We start from the raw sequence: 24,309 nt of genomic DNA on the forward strand, positions 1-24,309 counted from the left end.
GTCTTATATATGAATTTAATAAGGGCCCAGGGATTGGAAACATTATCAGGGTGCCACCACAATACAAAATCAAACTGACCAATGCATATTTTCATTAAAGTAGCAATCCTCAGTACTTTCTGGCATGTAATATTTATCAACACATAGAAATATCCTTGAAACATTAGGTCCACTGTGACTATTTAAATATATTGCTATTATTTAATGTGTCTTTTATTTAAATATACCAAGTCCCTCAGGCAAATAAACTTAAATATACTTCTAGTTTATAAAAACATGTGTTAAAAGCATAATTTAAACGAATACCATCCTCCTAAAAATGTTAAATTACATACATTTTTTATTGAAATGTTTCCTTAAACGTACAAGTAAATGTGCTCCAATGTTTACCTGAGCATATAATTCAGGTTAATAATTAGGACTTTCAACCAGAACATGCCCTATCCTTTGAGAGATCTAACTAGACATAGAAAGGCTGCATTTTATCTTAATAGAAAATTACAAATATGCTTTGAAATCCATCTTTGGAGATATAACCCAAGGTACTGATACACTTGCATGTAGGTGGGGATATATAATTACTAAGGTTAAATAGTTTGAAATTCATCAAACTAACAAGCTGCATCTTAAGGCCATGATGGACCTTTTCTTTTTCTGCTGAAAAGAGAATATTTACACAGCTCAACCCTTTCATATCTCTTCCAAGTCAGCCCTAATCATCTGACAAAAATGACAATCTCTTGATTTAGCTCCAGCTACTACTCCACTGGTTTGGTATTCAACACAGTTCTACAATAATCAAATCTGAATTGCCTTGATGAAGATAACTGATGCTTCCATGACTACCATACTATTAAGTCTAACAGTGCAACTTCTCTCTCTCTAGGAATTACATAGGTCTCCTTGTGGTAGCTGATGACAACCTGGTCCCAAATATAAAGGGAGAGTGAAACAGAGGTCAAAGCCACTGGCAGACTGACAGCACATTCATGATTTACTTTAAAAATTAACTTTCATAGGACTATCACTCATGACCAATTTTGTTCTTTATTCTCAGTACCTTGAAACATTTTGTTTTTGCAAATATGAAAGTCTTTTCTTCTCTGACTTTCAACAAATAGAGGATTATGTTACTTTTTGCTAGAAAACAATGAAAGAAGGGAATGCATGGAGCAATTTCTTGAAACATCTTTATAAAGATATGACAAGCAATTCAAGATGAGAAGTGCTGATCTACCCAAGCACTTAAAGCCATTATTAGGAATAATGATCTAACCTGAACATATGAATGAGGCTCAAGTATTGCTTTCACTGAGGCCTATTTAAATTCCTAGGAGACTTATCAAAGGGAGAGGTGGTTTAAAGTGCCACTGTACTGGGACTGAAAAAAGAAAAGATGTTCAAAAATGGTGTTTGAAATGTAAGAAAATAAAATCAGAGGTTACAGCTGAAAGTTATCCAATGGAGTTTTCTATCTGAGAAGATGATGCTGTGGCTAAAACATAAATATGGAGACATACGAATGGTCTAGACTAGCACCATCCATCAGAAATAAAATGTGGGTCACAAGCGCAAGCTTCATATGTAATTTAAAAATCGTTAGCAACCACATTAAAAAAAAAAGAAAAAAAGACAATGAAATTAAATGTAATAATATTTTGTTTCATTTAGTATATCCAAAATATTGTCCTTTTAACATGTAATCACTAGAAGAGTTCCCATTGTGGCTCAGTGTGTTACGAGCCACAACAGGACTAGTATCCATGTGGATGCAAGTTCGATCCCTGGCCTCACTCAGTGGGTTATGGATCAGGCACGCTGCTGTGACTATGGTGTAGACCTACAGCTGCAGCTCTGATTTGACCCCTAGCCAGGGAACTTCAATATGCCATAGCTGTGGCCCTAAAAAGTAAAAACAATCAAATGCCCATGTAATCACTAGAAAAAATATTGAGACATGTTACATTCTTTCTTTTGTACAAAGTGTCTGAAATCCAGTGTATCTTTTACACTGACAGCACATCTCAACTGGGACCAGTCACACTTCTATGCTCAATGACCACCTGAGCTGTGGCTATTGTAATGAACAGCCCAGAACCAATGTCTGGTCTGTCTGTAAACCAATATGTGGCTATAGCAATCAACATATACAGACACAAAACTACAAAGGGAACATACATGCTTTTATTTTTATTTTTTAATTTTTTTTTTGTCTTTTTGTCTTTTTAGGGCTGCACCCTCGGCATATGGAGGTTCCCAGGCTAGGGGTCTAATCGGAGCTACAGCTGCTGGCCTACTCCAGAACCACAGAAACGCCAGATCCAAGCCACATCTGCGACCTACACCACAGCTCACAGCAAAGCCCGATCCTTAGCCCACTGAGCAAGGCCAGGGATCGAACCGCAACCTCATGGTTCCTATTGAAATTCATTTCCACTGCTCCACAACAGGAACTCCCATATATGCTTTCATACATTAAGATTCAGTACTGACAGTTCTTTATTTCACCTATAATCCTTATTTTTAATTTAGTTTTGTCTCTTCTGAATAAGGTTTTAAAAAGCCAAGAAATTGTGAGGCAATACCTTCTCACAAAACTATGTACCAAAATGACAGCAAATAATTTCCTCAGTGGGATGAAATTAAATGAGCAGAATTCTAACTTTATGCACTTGAAACATTTTAAAAGTGAAAAGATTCCTGCCTTTCTTAAAGGATTTTTTTCCAAATAAAATTTCATAGAAATATACGTTTTGATTTTTAATTTTTATAGATCTTGGATTTCCTCTAAAATGTAAGAGCAGCTAAAATTTTACACATGTAAAACTCTGTATGTTGAGAAAGACCAGACTCTATGACAGTTGTAAGTTCTCATTATACAGGACGTAACGTCAACAACTTTAATAGTATGTCTTTGCAAGGGATTGGAACAATCAGTAATTATTTTAAACCCATTATCACACAGTCAGGATTTCAAATATTATAAGCTTTTCCAAATCAAGGTACATTAAAAAAAACCAAACACCTCTTTTGGAGAATTTTCCTCCAAAAATAACAAAATGGTAATCATATCCTAACATATTGGGCAGTGTATGGAGGAATACCTACTATGTTTCATGACCTGAGAAGTCTATATAACTATACTTGAAAATGCAGAAATCACAAATTCAATCTACCCTCAGTCTACCAGGCCTTTCCTAGACCAACCTGGATGGACTTAAAAAACCAAAACCAAACCTGTGTGGTACTTCCGAATTTCCAAAATGCTTTTGTTAAATAATTTGGCATGATCAAATCAACGTACAAGTAGTGAATGACCGAAATCCATGTCAGGGACAAAACTGATTGAAACCCAACCTCTCCATTGTGGTTAATATTCTTCACTTCTGAGGTCTGTATTATATAATAGTAAGCTGCCCCCTTAATGTAATTTCGGGTAAAGTACTCTATACCCTACTGAGCATGGCTTTTGACTGTGGACAACTCTCTTCTGCCCTACTCATAATTGAAATCTGTGGATCAGCATATAATATCCTTCTGGCCATTCTTACCCACATGGTCATATTTCAGGATTTTAAGTTCAAACTCACTTTTCTGTAGTAGTGTACAAATATTTTAATGCTAACCCATGCTATGTACAACAAACTAAAAGGTGCTATAAGAAGTACAATTAACCACAAGATAGAATGTGACATATTTTCCTTGTCCTGAGCCTGGTGAAATCAAACTCATCCAACAGAAGTTATTACAAACAGCATTTTCTAGATTGATCCCCTAACTCCCATCTCTCACCTGAGGACAGAAGGGTAATCTTTTGAACTGTTAACTGAGACTCCAGAAGGAAAGGAGTCTGGGGTATTTACCCTGCTTTGAACACTGTGTCTTTCAAAGCCTGGCTATTTATAAACACACAAAGAACTGAACCACAAACAAAAGGAACTCCAGTGATCCTAGTTCTAATTTATGACTGTACCAGTAGGAGTTAAGAGTTAACTTTTCCTGTTGAAAACAAAAGGAGTAGAGCAGACCTAACATCTGTTTTAGAGGCACAGGCTGCCTAGCGGAGGAGGCCAAGGGTGGGGAGTCAGGGAGGTTTAAACCCAGACCCTGTTCCACCCACTCCTGGCTGAGCAGCTGTGAGGAGTCAGTTACCCTCCAGGCAGCTCTGGTTTCCTCATCTGCAAAACAGAGGAAAGGATTAAATGGGTCAATGAATGTTAAGTGTAGCCCAGGGCCTGGCATATCATAAACACTCAATAAAATGGAAGCTATAATTATTTTCTGATACCACTGAGCACTGATAAACAGACCTTTAACAGCTGATTTGACGGTTTGACAGCTTAAAATCCATGATGACAAGCAGGTAGAGAGAGTGGCATTTCATCTATCATATGTGAATTTCACCCAAATTTACATTAAAAAAAAAAAAAAACCACAAGTACATATTTAGGACAATATATCATGCACATTGGACCTTATATGTGGGGAGAAAAATGGTCTTAATTCTCAGAATAGGAGTATATACATACATATTTTTTAATTGTAAAGCCACATATACTTAATGCACAGTTGTTTGCCAGCTTATGAGGTTACGATAATTAAAGAGATTTCTTACAATATGTGCAGATTTTTATTTTTATAGTTTATTCGTCACAATTTTTACATCTAATTAAACTGATAAAGTTCTGGTAGCACTTGTTTAATAGAAAAATTTGATTTATATTTACAATATAAATATAATGTATGTTTGGCATGAATAAATATTCGACAAATGAAGAATTACTTAGTTTTCTTTTCCTTAATATCTTGCTACCAACTCTTAATTTTTAGCATGCCGATTAGAAAAGGGGAAAATAAGGCTCAGAAGGAGAAACGGCACTGGAAAAATATGTCGAACATTTCTCTTTGATGAAAAATGAGACTCTTATTTTAGTGAATATGTTATTGCCTCAATGCTGGGGGAAAAGCAGCCGTCATTAGAAAAACGAATTGCTCAGCTGTTTATAAGCAAAAAGCTCTGGGGGAATTTCTCAGGACCCCAAAGGCAAAGCATTACAGGGTTATGCAAACATATGTTGCAGGTGTTTTAGGGGAGACAGGTGGGCAAAGCTCAGCCATGGAAGAGGAGTTAGTTTAATACGCTGTAGCTGAAACGAGGTAACCTAAATGCATCCAAGAGCAGAGATGCCATGGCACCAGTGAACCAGAGCTGCAGAGCAAAAACTCTCCCTAAAATAATTATCTTGTTAGTGCCAAGCAAACGGCATTTTCCCCTTCTTGTAGTTTTACAGAAAACAAACATTGCCAATTACTTTTTTTTTTTTTAAACTAAAGGTATTTTAAACCTGGAACAAAGAACAGCCTGAAATAGCGATAATTATCCAAAAAAGATAAGGATGAAGTATTGTTGCCTTTATTTAAACAAATATTCCTAAGGAGACAGTTTGTTGTAATATCCCCTCTTTAGTTCACTAGGCAACATTAGATTTATCATAATTCTCCTAAAGCCTAAGATATTTCTATATTAAAATGTTAATTTTGTCTTTTCTTTTGCCTGTAATTAAAGCTGGGGAAATTTGTGATCTGATATTCACTGATTGCTAGAGGGTCCACAAAGGTCTCAACATTTCTGTTTCTTATTGCCACATACTGCCCTCTTCATTAAAATTAGATAGAGTAACACAGTGGATCCAAAAGGCAGACCTTATAATCCTAAATGACAAAAATCCCTTGTATCTATATAAATCAAATAAGTAGTATTATCCAGATACTGCTGTCAAACCTAGATTTGTATTTCCTTCATCATTTATCCAAGAGCTGATTTTCTTTTTACATTACTTACTATTGAGACAATGTTCATTTTGCTATACATATTTATGTATAATAGTATATTGAACCATACTGCCTTATCTAAACCACTTTTCCTTTTTTTAAAGTAACCCATAACATGAATTAAATGCCAAATACTCTGTATAAAATAACTTCACAAAACATTAAATCTAGTTTGATTTTTCTTTAAAAAAAATCCAAGATGTGGTTACAATGCATTAATCAAGTTAACATATAGATCTTCATCAAAAAAAGAAAACAAATTTTTTAACAAGGTTGTAAATTAGAATTTTAGTTCAGTACCAGGATTAAAATAACCTCTGGCTTATATACTAATAGTTTCTATGTATTTTGATAGGAAATGTAGATTACGAACACTTGGTATTAAGAATCTTAGTGCAACAGAGAGAAAAATTTAGGTAATTTTTTTTTTTTAATTTAAAAGACCTTTAAAAAAAGGAAGCAAAAATTGTTCACTGGTAAAGACACAGACAAAACCTCTGAACCCATGCCAGTCTCATTTTACATACTGAATAAGCCCAATTCCCTAAAGCGACATCCCCATCTATACCCTGGCAAGCCGAGATCTCAGATGGCAGAGAAGCATTTTAAACCACCTGTGCGTTATGCTCGACTGTAGCTTCATACAATAAATAGACACCAAAAGAAAAATAAAATTTTCTCCTTTTTCTAATGTATTTACATTTTGAATTTAGCATGCACAAAGATGCCATATTTACATGCCCCTATGTGTGTGTGCGTGTGTGTGTATGGAAAGTATTTATGTTTATACATTTTCTTCATTGATAATACTGGGTCCTACCAAAATAATTCCTTCTAGATAGTTGGTTAGCCCATTTAGCCCACTGAACTCTTCACCTTTTTCCTTCCTTGAACAGCAGACAGGGGAGGAGGAGCCTTACTTCAATGGTTTAAAGACATGTGGAAACCCATTTACCTTATATCTTTTTCTAAGAGAGTAGGTTTCCAACTTTCAGTGATATAAAGAAAAAATGAAAGAGGCAATCTCAAAAAATATTCCTAAATATTCCAATTTGGGAAAGAGATTTTTAAAAAACTAAAATCTCAGATATAAAAATTACCATTGTAAATTTTTAGAAATCTTAAAATAAGTTTAAAACAAATTATCATCAAAATAGAAGCAATGTACAACATGGTTTTAGGAATTTTGAATCTTCAAGAATAAGTCAATGTGACTCCCTGGGGATGAGAGCCCAGGGTTGACAAATCTTACCCCATCTTCTTTCCTCTCCAGACCTGCTATTGTAATTGTCAAGGCAACAAAAGCTGGGCTCCTGCACACTGAGGCCTGGAGAAAGGAAGCCTTGGGCGGTCACACTAATCATGAAATCTGGGGACTTACTTCAATGATAAGACATCTGGCAATTAAAAATTCATTTTTTATATAAATCCACTTTTACTAAGTAAAGTCACTCATACAGTATGTTTTGTGATAACTTTCTAGTATAAGAAGCATCAATACTGAATTTTGAAATGTCCAAGTAAAGAGAGAAATCAGAAAGCAAACATAAGTAATACCCAGATTAGAGTTTTATTTTCCTGAGTGAGACCAAACGTATACTTGAGAAAGTCTGGCAAGTTAGACCCAGAAACCACTGAGAAGAGTCCTAATGGATGGACTCTTGTCTTCTTCATTGTTTTATTCTAGATTTTGTTGTCATTATAAAAAAGAATCCTATATCTGGTGTGAATTTCTAGTGTTATAAAACATTTTCTTTGTAATCAATATCTTTTGATACAGCTCAGCCTTAAAAGCAAAGCCCCCTCCAGTACCTAGTGATATTAACTAGTGCACCATTTGGAGGCTGCTCACAGAAGATCTGTTCCAGGGCTGCTTCATCATTTTTGTTTCATGGACTACTTAGCTTTCTGCTTTCTCCCCTTTTCAGAATAATGTTCTTAAATACATAAAATAGAATACATAGGGTTATAGAGGAAAACAATTACACTGAAACACAGTAATTGAAATATTGAACAAATGTATAACATGATAAAATGTGCTTTTTCATGAACATATTAAGTAAGATATATGGCTGGTCTAATCATTACTATAATTTAGAAGTAGTTTTGAATATAAATGGCATTTCAAGACATGTCATCCACTGTAATATGATATAAAATATCGGTGTTGCTATCAGTGAAAACGTTTCAGGTGCTGCAAAAACTACTGCCATTTGTTGTCTTCATTTGAAGGAAAAATTAAATTTTACTAAGTGCTTAGTGAAAATAAAGACGTAAATTTTTCTCATCCAAGTTCTTAGACTCCCCTGAATTCCATCCACAGGTCCTTTGGGGACCTTTTCCCAGAAATCTGAAAGGTGGTTTCAGATAAAAGCTTTCCTCTTGGGCATGTGTTTTATGGGTTCCACTGGGTTTATTAATGCTTCTGCTAAATAAATGTGTGCAGGGGTGACAGTCAAAATATAAAGCAACTGCTATAGGGAAGGCAGCCACCAATCAGGGCTATTAGGCAGTCAGAAGTAACTAGTGGAGAGCCCCTGCTGTGCCAGGCTTTAACCCCTCAGATGCTGGATTTCTTTACCTACTGACATGGAACTCATTCAACACAACTGGTACAGCTATAACATCAGATGAATGCCAGCCCTCGACAGAAAAGCTGTTTGGGAGTAAGATATGTGCATCCAGTGCTTTACCTGAAAGAATGAGAAGGTGAGGTAGGTGGGGTGAGGATGAGGATGAGGGAGGAATGTTCCACCAAATGCAGTTACAGTGAAGCAGGCTGCCCACTCTTCCTGTACTACCTTCTCTGAGATGGTTTCCATTCCTGTGGGGCAGCTGAAGGGAGCCAGATTTGTAAAGGGCTGCTCCAAAAGTGGGGCTGCCCATTCACCTTTTTTTTTTTTTTTTTTTTTTTTAGAGGCAGCTGAACTTTCCTGGCCAGAAATGCTTCAAGAAAATAACTCTCTTCCGAGGTCATTTTTTTCTGAAGAATCAAATCATTTAGTTGGGGTCCCAAGATCCCTTTTGTTGGAAAACTGAAGTGGTGAGAAGAAATAGGACTGCACACAACTTTGTACTAATTCAGAAAGAAGAATGTGAGGAAGTTTTAAGTAATCATCCCATCTAGGTTAAGGGGACATTTTGGAGGCCTTTCCCAGCAGTTATTCTGTGTAGAAGTACAGAGGTCTTATTTTCTGATAGACACTGTGTTTAAAAATGCCCTTGAGGAATTCCTCAGCGGTAGCAAATCCAACTAGTATTCGTGAGGCCGTGGGTTCGATCCCTGGCCTTGTTCAGTGGGTTAAGGATCCAGTGTTGCCGTGAACTGTGGTGTAGGTTGCAGACATGGTTTGGATCTGGCATTGCTGTGGCTGAGGTGTAGGCCAGCAGCTACAGCTCTGATTTGACCCCTAGGCCAGGAACATCCATATGCCTCAGGTGTGGCCCTAAAACAAACAAACAAACAAACAAATGAAATGCCCTTGAGGGAAAATGAAAAGGGAAAAGAAAGTAATGTATAGAACAATACACAAATTACAATTCTTTTTATGTAAATATTCTTTAAAAAGAAATAGTTTGCAGCAATTGACAAATAAGATCTTAAAATTCACATGGGAATGCCAGTGACTCAGAATAGTTAAATTATCTTGAAAAAAGTAAAAGGAGTTCATGATTTCATAATTCCTGATTTCAAAACTTACTGCAAAGCTATAGTAATCAGGACAGTATGGAACTAGCATTAAGGGCAGATATTTAGACCAGTGGAATACAGCTGAGAGACCAGAAATAAGTCCTCATATTTATGGTTAATTAATTTTTCACAAAGGGGCAAGACAATTCAATAGGGGAAAAAACAGTTTTTTTGGACATCAAAAACACAAATGATGTCCAAACATAAAAGAATGAATTTGGAGACCCCAATCTCACATCTCACACAAAATCAACTCAAAGTGGATCATAGACCTAAATGGAAGAACTAAAACTATCAAATTTTTAGAAGGAAATACCAGAGTAAAGCTTTGTGATCTTGGGCTAGGAAATAATTTCTTAGATATGTCAGCAAAAGTACAAGTGAAAAAAGAAAAGACTGATTAGTTAGGCTTCATTGAAATTAAAAACATTTGTGTTTCAAAGAACATCATTAAGAAAAAGCCCACCTACAGATGAGAGAGAATTTGCAAATTATATATTGGATAAGAATCTTATACCCAGAATATATAAAGAATTCTTACAATTCTATAATAAAATGACAACCCAATTAAAAATGGGCAAAGGATCCAAAGGACATGTACAAATGTTCCCCAAAAATATGTACAAATGACCCATAAGCACATGAAAAGATGCTCACCATAACTAGTCATCAGGGAAGTGAAAATCAAAGCCACAATGAAATACCATTTCCTACCCATTAGAATGGCTATAATAAAAAAGACAGACACAACAAGTTCTGGCAAAGCTTTACTCTGTATGGAGAAATTTGAACCCTTCCTCATACACTGATAGTGGGAATGTAAAACTGTAAAAAACAGTTTTTGACAGTTCCTCAAAATGTTGAATGCAGAGTTAGCATATGACCAAGCAATCCCACTGATAAGCATATATCCAGGAGAAATAAAAACATACGTCCAGACAAAACCTTGGATGGGAAACTTTCATAGCAGCATTATTCATAATAAAACTACAAATGTCTATCAATAGTAAGTGGATAAAATGTGGTATATCCATACTGGAATATTATTTGTCAATAAAAATGAAGTACTGATCCATACTACAACATGGATGGACCTCAAAAACATTATGCTAAATTAAAGAAACCAAAACTGCCCCTTCCTCACATACTGTATGATCCCATTTACACAAAAATCCAGAATAGGCAAAATCATAGGGACTGGAATTAGATTAGTGGTTGCCTAGTGGGGGAGGAGTTTTAGGTGTGGGAGAAAGTAGGGAATGACTGCTAAAGGGGTTTTTGGGGGATGATGAACATGTTCTAAAATTAAATTATGGTGATGGTTGCACAACTCTGTAAATATACCCAAAACCACTGCCGTAAATTGAATAGATCTTTATTGTATGTAAATTATATCTTAACCAAGCTATCAAATACAAGAAATATGATAACTCCATATACATAATCCCCCTGCCCCAACCTGGAAGGAGAAAAGAATGGAGGTGAAGGGGACTGGACAGAGACTTGTGTTTTTTTTACTTTGTATTTTTTTTATAGTGCTGTCATTTCCCTACCATGTGCCATATTCTCCATTCCCATCGGCCCATCAGTGGAAGCTTACAGCAAGGGACCATTTCTGATTTCTTATTTATACTTCTTTGCACTAATTAAAAATAAAGCTTATTTTTTTAATTCTATCTAATACAAAAGATAAAAATACTTTATATCATTTTCTACTTAGTTTTTGTACTCTTTTCGTGACAGAGGTGGTAGGTTAAACGGGTATGAGGAATACTTCACAATTCTGGCTGAACTGTTATTCTTTCAGCATTAGTCTGTCAGATAGTATTAAGCTTAGTTTGCCTAACCTACCTTTTTGACCTCATGTGGGACTGGCTCTTTTCATATAAGCCTTCGAAGATCTGGGAGTTCAGATGCCACATGCTTTTGAATGTCACCTAGAAGCCTTAAATGTCACCAACTGCAGGATTTCATTACAAAACAACAAACACACGGAATCTTACAGATCTGTCAGCATCTCTTTGTGTTCTTTGAAATATACCATCAATTTCAATCTTCTTTCCAATTCCTTTAATATTCATCTCTCCACAAAACTCCTAAGCCTTCATCTCTGGTATCAACATTTCAGACCATTTTTTAGAACCCTAGACCTAGGACAGGAAACACCTAGGGCTGGGTGAGTTTTGCCATCCTACCTCCCCAATGACTTTTATGGCAAGACCACGCTGCTGCGTGACCAGGACCCTTATGTGGTTCAGACCTGTCTTGAATTTTGTTTTGACTATGTCAAGCCTCTAATCCCACGCCCCTCTGATCCAGACATATAATGCCCCTAGAATCACCTTCCCAAAAAAAGACACTTTTTTTTTTTTTAAATTTCCCTTCCTTAGTTCCAAATCAAGTTTCAGTTGTCAGTCAAATTGAGTCCCAATTTCTTAGCATGACACGCAATGACTTCCATGATCCAAGCACTAAAATACTTCTCATATTCCCAACGCGTACATTTACGTACTTACATTTCATTCACCAATATCTATGGACATTCCTCAAGTCTTCCGACTTTAGGTAAACTGTCCTCTCAGATTAGAGTTGTCTACTCACTGGTCTCTGCTTCCTGGAATCCTTCTCATTCTTAGTTCAAAGACTCCTCCTACATGAAGCCTTTTGTGAATTTCCACATCGCTCCACCACTTACATTCACACAGCATACTGATCTTCTTACTTCCTCTTGCCTTGCAAAGTGGTTACTTATGTACATGTCTGTCTTCCTTGTAAAGTTCACTGAGGGCTGGGTCACGTCTAGATCTCGCTTGATATCCTCTCTGTCTCTTGCAAAGTGTCTGGGATATGGTACATACTCAGCAATTGTCTACGAACTAGATCAACCGAAGAGTTGGCCAGAGCCTGGTTTTTAAAAAAAAGAGCTGCAGAGAAGCAGGATGAAGACCCTTCTGACCTGCATGTGCGTGTGACTGATGGAAGGCTCAGAGAGACGGCACCTCTCAAATGCCCACATAAGTCCTTTTCTCAGTTTGAAGCCAAAGATGTTGCTATTAAGCCCATTGTATTTTACTTTATTTTGTTTTTTCTTTTTACAGATGCACCTGTGGCATATGGAAGTTCCTGGGCTAGGGGTTGAATCAGAGCTGCAGCTGAGGCTACGCCACAGCCGCAGCAACACCAGATCCAAGCTGCATCTCTGATGTATGCTGCAGCTTGCAGCATCACCTGTTCCTTAACCCACTGAGCAAGGCCAAGGATCCAACTTGCATCCTCACGGACACTATATTGGGTTCTTAACCTGCTGAGCCATAACAGAATCTCCCCATTATGCCCATTTTAGAAAGAGGCTCCAAAAACGCTATTTATGAATATGATCTCATACTGCTCTCAAGGTTTCTCTGGATGAAGAGAATCTGAACTCTCTGCATCCATTATGTACTATCATCACACTTCAGGTCATAAAAATGTAAAGTCCAGCAAGCAGGCATAGAAGCAACCTATTCTAACAGGAGAAAATAGTAAGCAGAGTGCACACAGGTTGGCCAGGACTACCTGGCCACCCCTGTTTGATGGGTTATTCCACAAAGGAGCAGCTGGTTGAGTGGTGGTGGATGGTAGCCAGCTTTATAAAGAAAAACACAGGCAATATAATTAACTTTTCCTAATTGAGTTGAACTTCTTGCAGGCAGTAGGTTGTCTGACTATTTTGCTTTGTTTTGTGGTGTGATATTGTTTTCATTTGTCTAGGTCTTCATAAGAGTTTCACTAGAAAACTGTGAGAAGCTGGCCATCATTTTAAAACCAAGAAATGGTGTTTCAGTTGGATGGGAAGGAAGGTTGTGAAGTTGCCAGCAGAAGAATGGTAGAAAGAGCAACCCAAGTAGAAGGAAGTCAACTCAGAGCTGGAGGTAAAGATAACATGGAAAGAAACACTCGCCTGTCTTCATCCATCCACCCACTCTTGAATCCTTCTACCCAAATAATTCTCATGTGTCAGGCACTGTGCTAGGTGCCAGGAGTACACTGGTGACACAACAGTCATGACTTTACCCTTAAGGAGCTAGAGGAGGAGATAACAAAATAATTATACACGTCAATGTAAGACTGTGTCTATGCCGAGTACTTAGGAAAGGAAGCATATGTTGCTGTGAAAGTGTGTAATGGGGAAGGGGGTACATCATCAGGGAATCAGGGAGGACTTCCCAGAAGTGACAATGGATTAGCAATCAGAGGAAGAGTGGTTGTCAACTATGTCTGCTTTGGGGTGGGGGGGAGTTATGGCGAGAAGCAGTGCAGCAGTGAGGAAAATTTTTGTCTGTCTTAGAGCTCTCATCAGCTATGAAAATGTGACTTACTTTTCTAGACAGCACTATTTAATGATCGATGATGTTTAGAACCCTCAAACTTTACCTGTATATACAACTTCATCAAAAGCAATAGATAATACTTAAAAATCAACAAATAGCAATACATTCAATTATTTAGGAAGTTTACTACATAAATGGATACAGAAAATTAAGAGGTTTAGGAGTAATCCTGCTCATTTATGAGGCATCATTTAAACACTAAATTTAAAGAACCCCCCCCCCACACACACACACAGGTTAAATGCACCCCAAAGGGCGTCTAGTCGCTTTCGCCTTGTTTCTGTCTCTTAGAAAATGCCCACAGAACATCAGCTCTCCTTTAGTGATGCCAGACCACCCAGGCACTCTACAAGCACTATCTCATACTCCTAGAATTTTCACAAGAAACCCATCACCATTTTACAGGCAAAGGAACAGGCTAGAACAGTTAGCAGTTTGGCCAAAGTCATAGAGAGAATAAGGGTACAGCCAGGAACGGACTCCATTTCTATCTTCAAATCTCTTCTGGCCACACATACCAGTGGCTGCTCTCATTTACATGAGTTCAGGAAAGTGTGAAGAACATTGTTAACTAATTCTTAGTTTTCCTTTGGGGTTAAATAATCACAGTTTCAGGTATAAAGGCTTGATTTTTCTTTTTTTTTTTTAGTGTTACCTGTGTTTCTTTTAAATAATGTTTATATGCCTTCACACATTATTTCATAATTTCTCATATCTCAAAATTAAGAATGAAAAATTGGGCATATTACTTTAGTATGGATCTGGTTAGGAAATGCTGTATTATCTATGTACTTGAAAATAATTTGCCCTTTGTTATCAACAACACTAGTTGCGGATTTATCTGCACTTCTATCTCCATACTATCTCCAATTCTCTCTTCCTTTTTTAATTTTGCAAGTGTCTACAATTTTTTTGCTTGTCTTTTGTTTGCTTTTTGCTTGTGTCACTATTTCAGTCTGAAAGGACACTTTTATTTCTCCTTCAACGCATACCCTAAATACCTCAGTGACTTTCAAAAGGGTTATTTATTAATTTTCAATTTCAGCTGATCTCTCTACAACATTTGTCACTGACCACTTCCATGTTCTTGGGACTATCTACACTTAGGCAATTATAATTCTATCTTCTCATGTGGTGTACATATATAATGGAACATTACTCAGCCATAAAAAAGGATGAAATTTTGAACAACATGGATGAGCCATGAGAGCAGTATATAAGAGAAATAAGTTAGACAGAGAACAAGTACAATATGATCTCATTTATATGCAGACTATATAACAAGCAAACAAACAAAATAAATGAACAGACCAAGGAGTTCCTCCTGTGGCTCAGTGGGTTATGAACCTGACTAGGATCCATGAGGATATGAGTTCAATCCCTGCCTTGCTCAGTGGGCTAAGGATTCAACGTTGCCATGAGCTGTGGTGTAGGTCCACAGACATGGCTTGGATCCCTCATGGTTATGGCTGTGGTGTAGGCCGGCAGCTATAGCTCTGATTCGACTCCTAGACTGGGAACTTCCATAAGCCACAGGTGGCTAAAAAGCAAAAAACAATCAAAAAACCCCCAAACAGACCAAACCAAACAAATATGTAGATACTGAGAAGAGAGTACTGGTTACCAGAGAGGAAAGGCAAGGGAGTGGTGCTAGTGAAATGCATAAAGGGGGTCAACCGAACAGTGACAGACGGAAATTAAATTTTTAGTGGTAAGCACTTTGTAGAATATGCAGAAGTAGAAATAGAATGTTTTACACATGAGCCATATGTTATAAACCAATGTTACATTAATAAAAATAACCTAAAAAAAATCTGTAAATGAAACTATCATCTCATGGTTTTCCTACATTCCGAGTCTTCTCCACATGTGCCCTCCTTTTGCCCCTACTGCTATGTCCTATGATTCCCTCCCCAGCTCTCTTCTGATCATTCCTGAGATGACCTGCATTCCCTCCCCTACAATTAATATCCACATTTCAAGATTTCTAAATCTGTAGTCTGGTCCAGATTTCTCCCTTGAGCTCTAGATACACATTCCCAGTTTCCATCTGGAGAGCTCTTCTGGATATTCTACTCAAAACCAACTCGTTATCCCACCTTCTTACACCTACACCATACTCACAAACCTGCGCATCTATGTATTTTCCCACCAACTCAACCAACAGGTGGGTACCTAGGAAACACAGCTAATTGTTTGCCATCCCAAACTCTGGATCCATTCATTAAGCCTTTGTTGATACTTTCTTAAATCCTCCCTGAAGTTATTCTCTACATATTCTGTTTTCAAGAAGCTCATACTTAAATTTAATTTTTTTAAAAAAGGAAATGAATGGAGTTCTCGTGGTGGCGCAGTGGTTAACAAATCCGACTAGGAACCATGAGGTTGCGGGTTTGATCCTTGGCCTTGCTCAGTGGATAGAGGATCCAGTGTTGCCGTGAGCTGCAGTGTAGGTTGCAGACGTGGCTCGGATCCCGTGTTGCTATGGCTCTGGCGTAGGCCAGTGGCTACAGCTCTGATTAGACCCCTAGCCTGAGAATCTCCATATGCCGCGAGAGCGGCCCTAGAAAAGGCAAAAGACAGAAAGACAAAAAAAAAAAAAAAAAAGGAAATGAAGAAAATGAGAAAACAGGAGACAAAGGAAATAGAGTATTTGCACTATCCACATCCCACTGTTTGCTTCCCTACAGCAAAAGGAATGGTTAGTGGAAAATGACTATAATTTTAATAATAATATACATACACACACAGTAAATCCTCCAATGTAATCCTTTAGGGCACTAAGCTGTGTTACTTCTGTGACCAGGAAATGTCTTCTCCAGTGTTTAATCAGAGGTCAGCTCCTTCTGAATGACCTCCTATTTCTGAAATTTTAGTTTTTTGTTCAGTGCTATCTCAAATACTGTTTCCTGTGTAGCTACTTAGTCTCTAGAACTAAGGAAGTTTAAGTAAGAGAGCTTAAATTACATGTTATCAATTACATAAATTAAGTAGTTGACTTCAAATTATCAGCTGACATTCTCTTCAATAGGTCCTCTAGTAAGTGGAATATATAATAGATATATTCAATTAGAATCTTTACAAAAAAATCTGGTAGGATTTCTCCAGATACTGCCTGGAAAGATAAGGGTAAAGGGTTTATCTCTTTCTTGAGTTTATGAAAAACAATTCTAAGTATTGCTGTCATTTTTCCAATTTCTTTAAATTTTCCTACCTTGTTCCCCAAAGATAGCTCAAACCATGTAAGCATCATAATACATTTACTTTAGTGGAATGATCTGAAATACTATTTTTATTGCTATTGCTACAGAAAGAAAGAGGGAAGTGATAAACCAGGCACCTGTATCAAAATAGGGACTTTAAGAAAAGGCCAGAAAAGATCAAATCCCAGCCTTTCACAAGATGACGGTCACTAGAGCTGACGATTCTGTGCAATATCTTAGTTCTCAACTTCATCACTTCACCTCTCTTCCACGCATTTTCAGTAAACACTACAGAAGATAAACCTAAGCGGCTGTCAAAACAGTTAAGAATGGGAGTTCCCATTGGGGTGCAGTGGTTAATGAATCTGACTAGGAACCATGAGGTTGCGGGTTCAATCCCTGGGCTTGCTCAGTGGGTTAAGCATCCAGCATTGCCATGAGCTGTGGTGTAGGTTGCAGACTCAGATCAGATCCCACATTGCTATGGCTCTGGCATAGGCCGGTGGCTATAGCTCTGATTCGACCCTTAGCCTGGGAATCTCCTGGGAATCTTCTTACCTAGAAAAGGTAAAAAGACAGGGGAAAAAAAAAAAAGAATGGTATTGTGTGCACAAAAACCTGAACTCTTGATTCAATGAACTGGCTCTCCTGGCTGCTCTCATTTTCTATTTTATTGTCCTCCCTGTGGTTGGCAGCCACTGTAACCATGTGGTGAAGGCAAAAACTCAAAGGCCAATTTGATTATAGAATAGCAATTATTATTATATTTTTATATTTCCCCTATCAATTTCACTGGGTGAACCTGGAGGCCAGATGTGGCAAACTAATTAACAAAACACCAATTTCTGAACTCAGAATTCAGACCATGAATCTAAAAGGAGTGAAAAGTAGACAACCGTCTTTGGAAGGGTAATCAGCTTTGTGATGGTTCTGTGTTTATGGCACAAGATCAAAGAGCTTGTCTTAGTTTTCCTGTGGCCACTCAGGAAGGAGGGTAAACCTGAGTGTTGGAGTATTGAGGAAGTTCTGCAAGAAGGGCAAGGCCAAGGAGGAGGAAGAGAGATGGCTCCAGACTGCGAACAGAAGCCAGGGGGGCTGGGCTTGGTGCTACCACTGAATTCTAGATGACTTTAGGTACCTCACCTCACCCTTACCAGGCCTCAGGAGGAAATGAAGGTGTAATTACAGGATCTCAAACTCTAAAAAATTACAAGAGGTTCATGTGTGCCATATATTAGATCCCAGATATAACTGATATCATATGGTATTTGTCTTTCTCTTTCTGACTTACTTCACTAGTATGAGAGTCTCTAGTTGCATCCATGTTGCTGAAAATGGCATTATTTTATTCCTTTTTATGGCCCATATGAACCTTTCCACAGAAAAGAAAATCATGGACTTGGAGAATAAACTTGTGGTTGCCAATGGGGAGGAGGAGAGAGTGGGATGGATTGGGAGCTTGGGGTTAACAGATGAAGACTATTGCCTTTGGAATGGATTAGCAATGAGATCCTGCTGTGTAGCACTGGGAACTATGTCTAGTTACTTATGATGGAGCATGATAATGTGAGAAAAAAGAATGCATACATGTATGTGTAACTGGGTCACCATGATGTACAGTAGGAAAAAAAATAACGTATTGGGGAAATAAAAAAAAAATTACAAGATGTGTAGTATAACTTATAGGAATGTCTTAAAGTCTTAAATGAATTAAAATGTCTTAAAGGAATTACATTTTCATCATTAGTACCATCTAGAAAAGGTGCATAATGAATCCAAATTATAAGAATACAGCAAGAGGACCGGAGTGGAACTAGGGACCTTTCTCAGTGAAATTCAATGGTCCAGAAGATACTAAAGCATAAGTTTACCTAGAGGGATTCAGAAGAACTCCCTTATTCACGTGGATAAGAGTAAGGCCTGTGTCTTCCTAAGGTGCCCCTGCTAATGGGTGTGTCTGGGGAACGCTGGAATTACATGTGGGCTAAAAGTCAGCCTTAAGACTCTCATCTTGATTAAGCATTAGAATCAACTGGATCCATTTTCTGCAGCCACTTATCTGGAGCAAGGATCTCTCAATTTTCATTATTCCTTTGCTAGTTAAAAATCAAGGGGGCATGACTTTTGACATTGTTTATTTACACACCAGGCATGTACCACTTGTATTAATCCATTAATAATTTTTAAATGTGAGATAAACTATATTTAATTTTATAATAGTTTATGTATTACAGTATTTTTTGCTTCCTAAAAGTACATGTTTAACAGCAGTAATGTGATTCACTAAGCTTCTTTACTTTTTGAAAATCTTGAGTAAATGCTTCGTGATAGTCATTTTATGTGAATGACACTGCAGAAAAGGCTACTTCACAAAGAGATACAGTCTGAATGGAGAAAGGACATCATTGGCTGCTCTTGCTAAAATGGTATTTATTTTGGAATCCATCAATTATGCCATGGTTTTTGTTAAAAATTTGCTCATAAAATTTCTGTCTTCTTATGGATTTCCCATTGTGGCTCAGCAGAAACGAATCTGACTAGGAACCATGAGGTTGTGGGTTCCATCCCTGGCCTCGCTCAGTGGGTTAAGGATCCAGCATTGCCGTGAGCTGTGGTGTAGGTCACAGACGTGGCTCAGATCTGGCATTTCTGTGGCCCTGGTGTAGGCCAGTGGCTAAAGCTCCAATTAGACCCCTACCTAGCCAGGGAATCTCCATATGCCGCACATGCGGCCCTAGAAAAGACGAAAAGACAAAAAAAAAAAAGAAAGCAAAAAAATTTTTTTTTCTATCTTCTTACTGTTAACCAGCTTGTACTATCAGGGCACTCCAGAGAAGGAAAACCAGTAGGATGTACATGGATCTATAAGAGGAGATTTATTACTAGCTCATGTCATTGTGGAGGTGACATGCCCACACTGGGAGGGGAGGATCTTCTTTACTTGGCCTGCTGATTCAAGTGCTAATAACCACTTTCAGAAAAACCCTCACAGACACACTCAGAAATAATGTTTTACCAGCTATCTGGGTATCTCTTAGTCCAATCAAGTTGACACATAAAATTAACTATCATCCAACTCCTTAAAAATTGAAGATGTTATATTTCTACATTTCAAAAAATGGATTCAAAACTGATTTTATCTCTTCATTTGGAAGATTAGTAACCAAGTTAGAAAATTCTGTTTCCATAATCTTTTAGTGTACTTTGAGAGTTGTAAAGAAGTGATACACTTAAATCATCTTTGGCAAGAACATTGCAAATCGACAAAACATTGCCAAATATCCAGTTTTAAAATGTTCTTTCCACAGCATGAATTTCTTTGAAAAAGCTCTTATTTTCACTCGTTATTAAAATGTCACCATTACCTTGAAGAGAGAAACTATTTATATATTCAAAAATATTTGCATGGTACCTTAATACTGATAGCTACTTGTCATCACATTAGAGTAAGCAAATCTGAAGTATGTTTATTTTTTTCAAAAAGAAGTTATGTTTGGCAACTCTTTTTAGCAGAAGATACCTTGTAAACCCACAATAGATGTTCCTGGCCCCGCACATCTTTTTAATATTGTATATATGCCATTGTTTAATATAACCCATACAGCCACTTAACTGGGCATATGGAAGTAACAATAAGGCACAAGGTGGTAGAAACAAGGGAAGGGGGAGTGTCACTGTCAATGCCTTTGTAGGGGAAAGCACTGCTTAGGAGACCTTATAGGCAATGAGGACTGGGCGACAAAAGGGCCAATGTTTATCGGTACATCAAAAGGCAAAGCTCAGTTTTTCTTTTCTTTTTTGGCAGAAAAATGCAAGTAAACAGAAGCTTCCTTATTTTCTTCCTATACTCCACTGATTATCATTGGGTACACACAGTTTCCCTCTGGAGACCACTGGTTTAGAGCCAGGTTTCCATTTTCAGGTGTCTGGCTTTCAGTCTGTATAGTAATTTTTATCTCAATCTCGTATCTATTGCTTCTAGTGTTGTCCATGGCCTGCCAGTTCTGCAACAGTTACAGATACAGACTTCTGGATCCTTCACAGAGCTATTCACCTTAGACTGTCTGGAGTCTGTATATGGAACAAGCCCCTGCGGGTGCCTCTCTGGCACACCCATTAAGATGCACTGTGTTAGCCTATAAGCTCTGTGAAGAGGGACATATCTCTCTAATTCACTGCATCCCTAGTACCTGGTACAGGAGGCAATGAACACTACAGAACTTAACTGTAACGAACAGCATAATTTATCCTCAGTCACCATTTGTTCATTCACCCATTTGCTCATTTGTGCATTCATTCATTACTGTAGGTATTTGGGTACTAGAATATAAAAGAGTCTAAAAGCTTTGCCTTCATGAAAGTGATACACTGTTAGAAGAAGACAGAAAATTTAAAAAGTAAGAAATAAGTAAGTTATTTACTAAGACAGAAGGTGATAATTGCTATGGGACTAGGGGTGGTGGGAAGTGGGGACAGGGCAGTCTGCCAGGTGACTGAGACAGGCCTCCTGAGAGGACATGATATCTGAGGAGGTGAGGGAACCAGCCCAGTGGGTATTCCTTCCACTTGCCATAAATCCTGTTCACCCTTCTTTACATGGTTCAACCAGGAGAAGAAACTATAGGTACTACTGGTACACAGCAGGAAGCTCAGGAAAACATGGGCTGAATAAATAAAAATACCATTTGGAGAAAGAATGTAGAGAAATGAAACTAAAATTCTTCTTTAAAATCAGGGAAAAGAACAAGGAAATAAAGAACTATTCCAATTATTATGAAGATACTTGGAAAATGTCACTAAGGGCACAGGGGAACCTTATACAGCAAATGCTATAGGGGGAAACCCTCTCAGAGACACACAAGTGTCTGCCTGGGCCCTGGGAGGGAGGGTGGGGGAACTCTGAGGTCATGTGAGCAGTCCAGCCACCACCTTGTAATATGCAAACCCAACTCACATGTCCCAATATGGTAATCATAAAATAGTTTGAAAATGGGTGAAGTATACTTAAACATTCTCCATGATAAAATATTTTGTGGCTTTATTTTTGTTTTGGACTTTATGTCCAAAGTATTTAAATAAAACAAAGTTAGCTGATTATAGTTATGCATTTAACTATTTGAAATGTATTGACTTTTCTTCCTATAAAATCAATACATTTAATTAAAAGAATTTTTTTGGCCACACCCATGGCATACGGAAGTTCTCAGGCAAGAAATTGAACCCAAGCCACAGTTGTGACCTATGCCACAGCTGTGGCAACGCTGGATCTTTAACCCACTATAAGAGGCTGGGGATTGAAGGTGCATCTCAGCAGTGACCTGGGCCACTGAAAAAACAATGACAGATCCTTAACCTACTGAGCCACAGAAGGAACTCCTATTTAATATTTTAAATTAGCAATAATATACTTACTGAGCTTAGCTATTTAGAGGGCAAATAAAATATTTACTGTGGCCATACCTACTTAGATTAAAAACAATTATGTTTTTGTATTTTTTCAGTTTTTTTTTTGTCTTTTGTCTTTTTTGTTGTCGTTGTTGTTGCTATTTCTTGGGCCGATCCCGAGGCATATGGAGGTTCCCAGGCTAGGGGGTCTAATCGGAGCTGTAGCCACTGGCCTACGCCAGAGCCACAGCAAAGCGGGATCCGAGCCGCGTCTGCAACCTACACCCCAGCTCACGGCAACGCCGGATCGTTAACCCACTGAGCAAGGGCAGGGACCAAACCCGCAACCTCATGGTTCCTAGTCGGATTTGTTAACCACTGCGCCACGACGGGAACTCCTATTTTTTCAGTTTTAAGTTTATAAACTTTGTCATAATTTGTCATTTATAACTTTCAGTTTATTTAAACTATAACATTAGGATGACCTAGAGACAAATCAAAGTAGTACCTTTTGTTTTTGAACAAACTACTTCACATCTAAGAAGGAAAATGAGGGATTAGCTAGGTTCTCAGCACTCAGAACTGGAAATGATGTTCAGAGATTACAGGCTAATTACGCCTTACCAGTCACCTACCCCTTTGGAAAAGCAATTAATGAACCTGACTGTAAGGTGGCAGAAGGGTCAGGGATTTATCTGATGGTGTAACAGCAAGTTAGCAGTGAGGCAGCGTGGACACTCCATTCCTTAGCTGCATGGACACAGAACAGACAGTTCACTATGACACTTGATACACTTTAATACTTCTACATTTGGGGCCTCAGAGTGCCTTTCTAAACATACCTGCATAGGACTAATAGCTTTGAAAGTTTAAGTAATAAGTAATCTATTTAAAATAAATATTTCTCCTTAAAAGCCAAATCTAGGCTTTGGGAGATCTAGAAATCTACTTCCTTACTTGTAAAATATCAAATAAAAAAGCAGAGAATTTGTCTGCAGATTTTGTTTTATTGTTAATAAAAAGAGAATTAACCATGGCTTCTAGCGTCTTCTTTTAATTACATGAGGGAAAAAAATCACCACTATAATTGGTTGTATTTCCTGTTCTTTGGGCACCCAAAATAAAAATCACTAACCTTCTCATGAGTGACTTTAAAGATCTCAACAAAGACAAGCTTATTTTGAGTAAATGTTACCACAAGTCACTATTTTAGCCAATGATTCTTTTTCACATTGACTTTCCACTTAAAACATTATGTCAAATAACACACAAGTTGAAACATTACATAAACTAAAGCCAAATAAAATATTATCAAATAAGATTCCCTACAGATTTGATGGACTTTAAACACTTAGTGTCTGCTAATACATGAGGTGTTAAGGGGTGGGGGGTGGGGGTCCCTGAGTGACTCTGGCTAGAGAACTGCCAGGCCTGGCCCGGCCACTTGTTTCAGTAATTCTCAGGAGCTCTGCTTACACTGTTTTCTTAAGATGGAATAACATGTTCCAAGAAAATTCTTCAAAGCCCAGTTGGAAGCCTTTCTGACTATCCAAGCCCTCATCAGCTGTTCTCTCTGTCTCTCACTCGTTTTACCTCCCATAACAATTAGTTGTTCACATATATAAAGTACTGTGTCTTAATCATATGGATGAGCTCTCATCCTCTGCACATAGTAAGCAGTAAAAAAAAAAAAGAAAAAAGTATCTGCTGTGTTGAACTGAGTCCTGCTAAAAAAGATGCAGAAGGGTCCTTTGAGATCATGTGATTTAGGTTCTTCATTCTATAAGAAAAAGGTGACTTGCCCAACAAAGGGAGTAGGCTGTGATGG

The 24,309-nt window shown here is 37.8% G+C and overlaps 1 protein-coding gene across 4 annotated transcripts in view; it reads right to left on the reverse strand.

The window, feature by feature from the left end:
* Window positions 1-24,309, reverse strand: part of TBC1D5 (TBC1 domain family member 5) — a 537,689-nt gene that overhangs the window by 99,124 nt on the left and 414,256 nt on the right. The window lies entirely within an intron of this gene.

This window comes from Phacochoerus africanus, chromosome 1, assembly GCF_016906955.1.
Source record: "Phacochoerus africanus isolate WHEZ1 chromosome 1, ROS_Pafr_v1, whole genome shotgun sequence".
NCBI classification, from domain to species: Eukaryota; Metazoa; Chordata; class Mammalia; order Artiodactyla; family Suidae; genus Phacochoerus; species Phacochoerus africanus.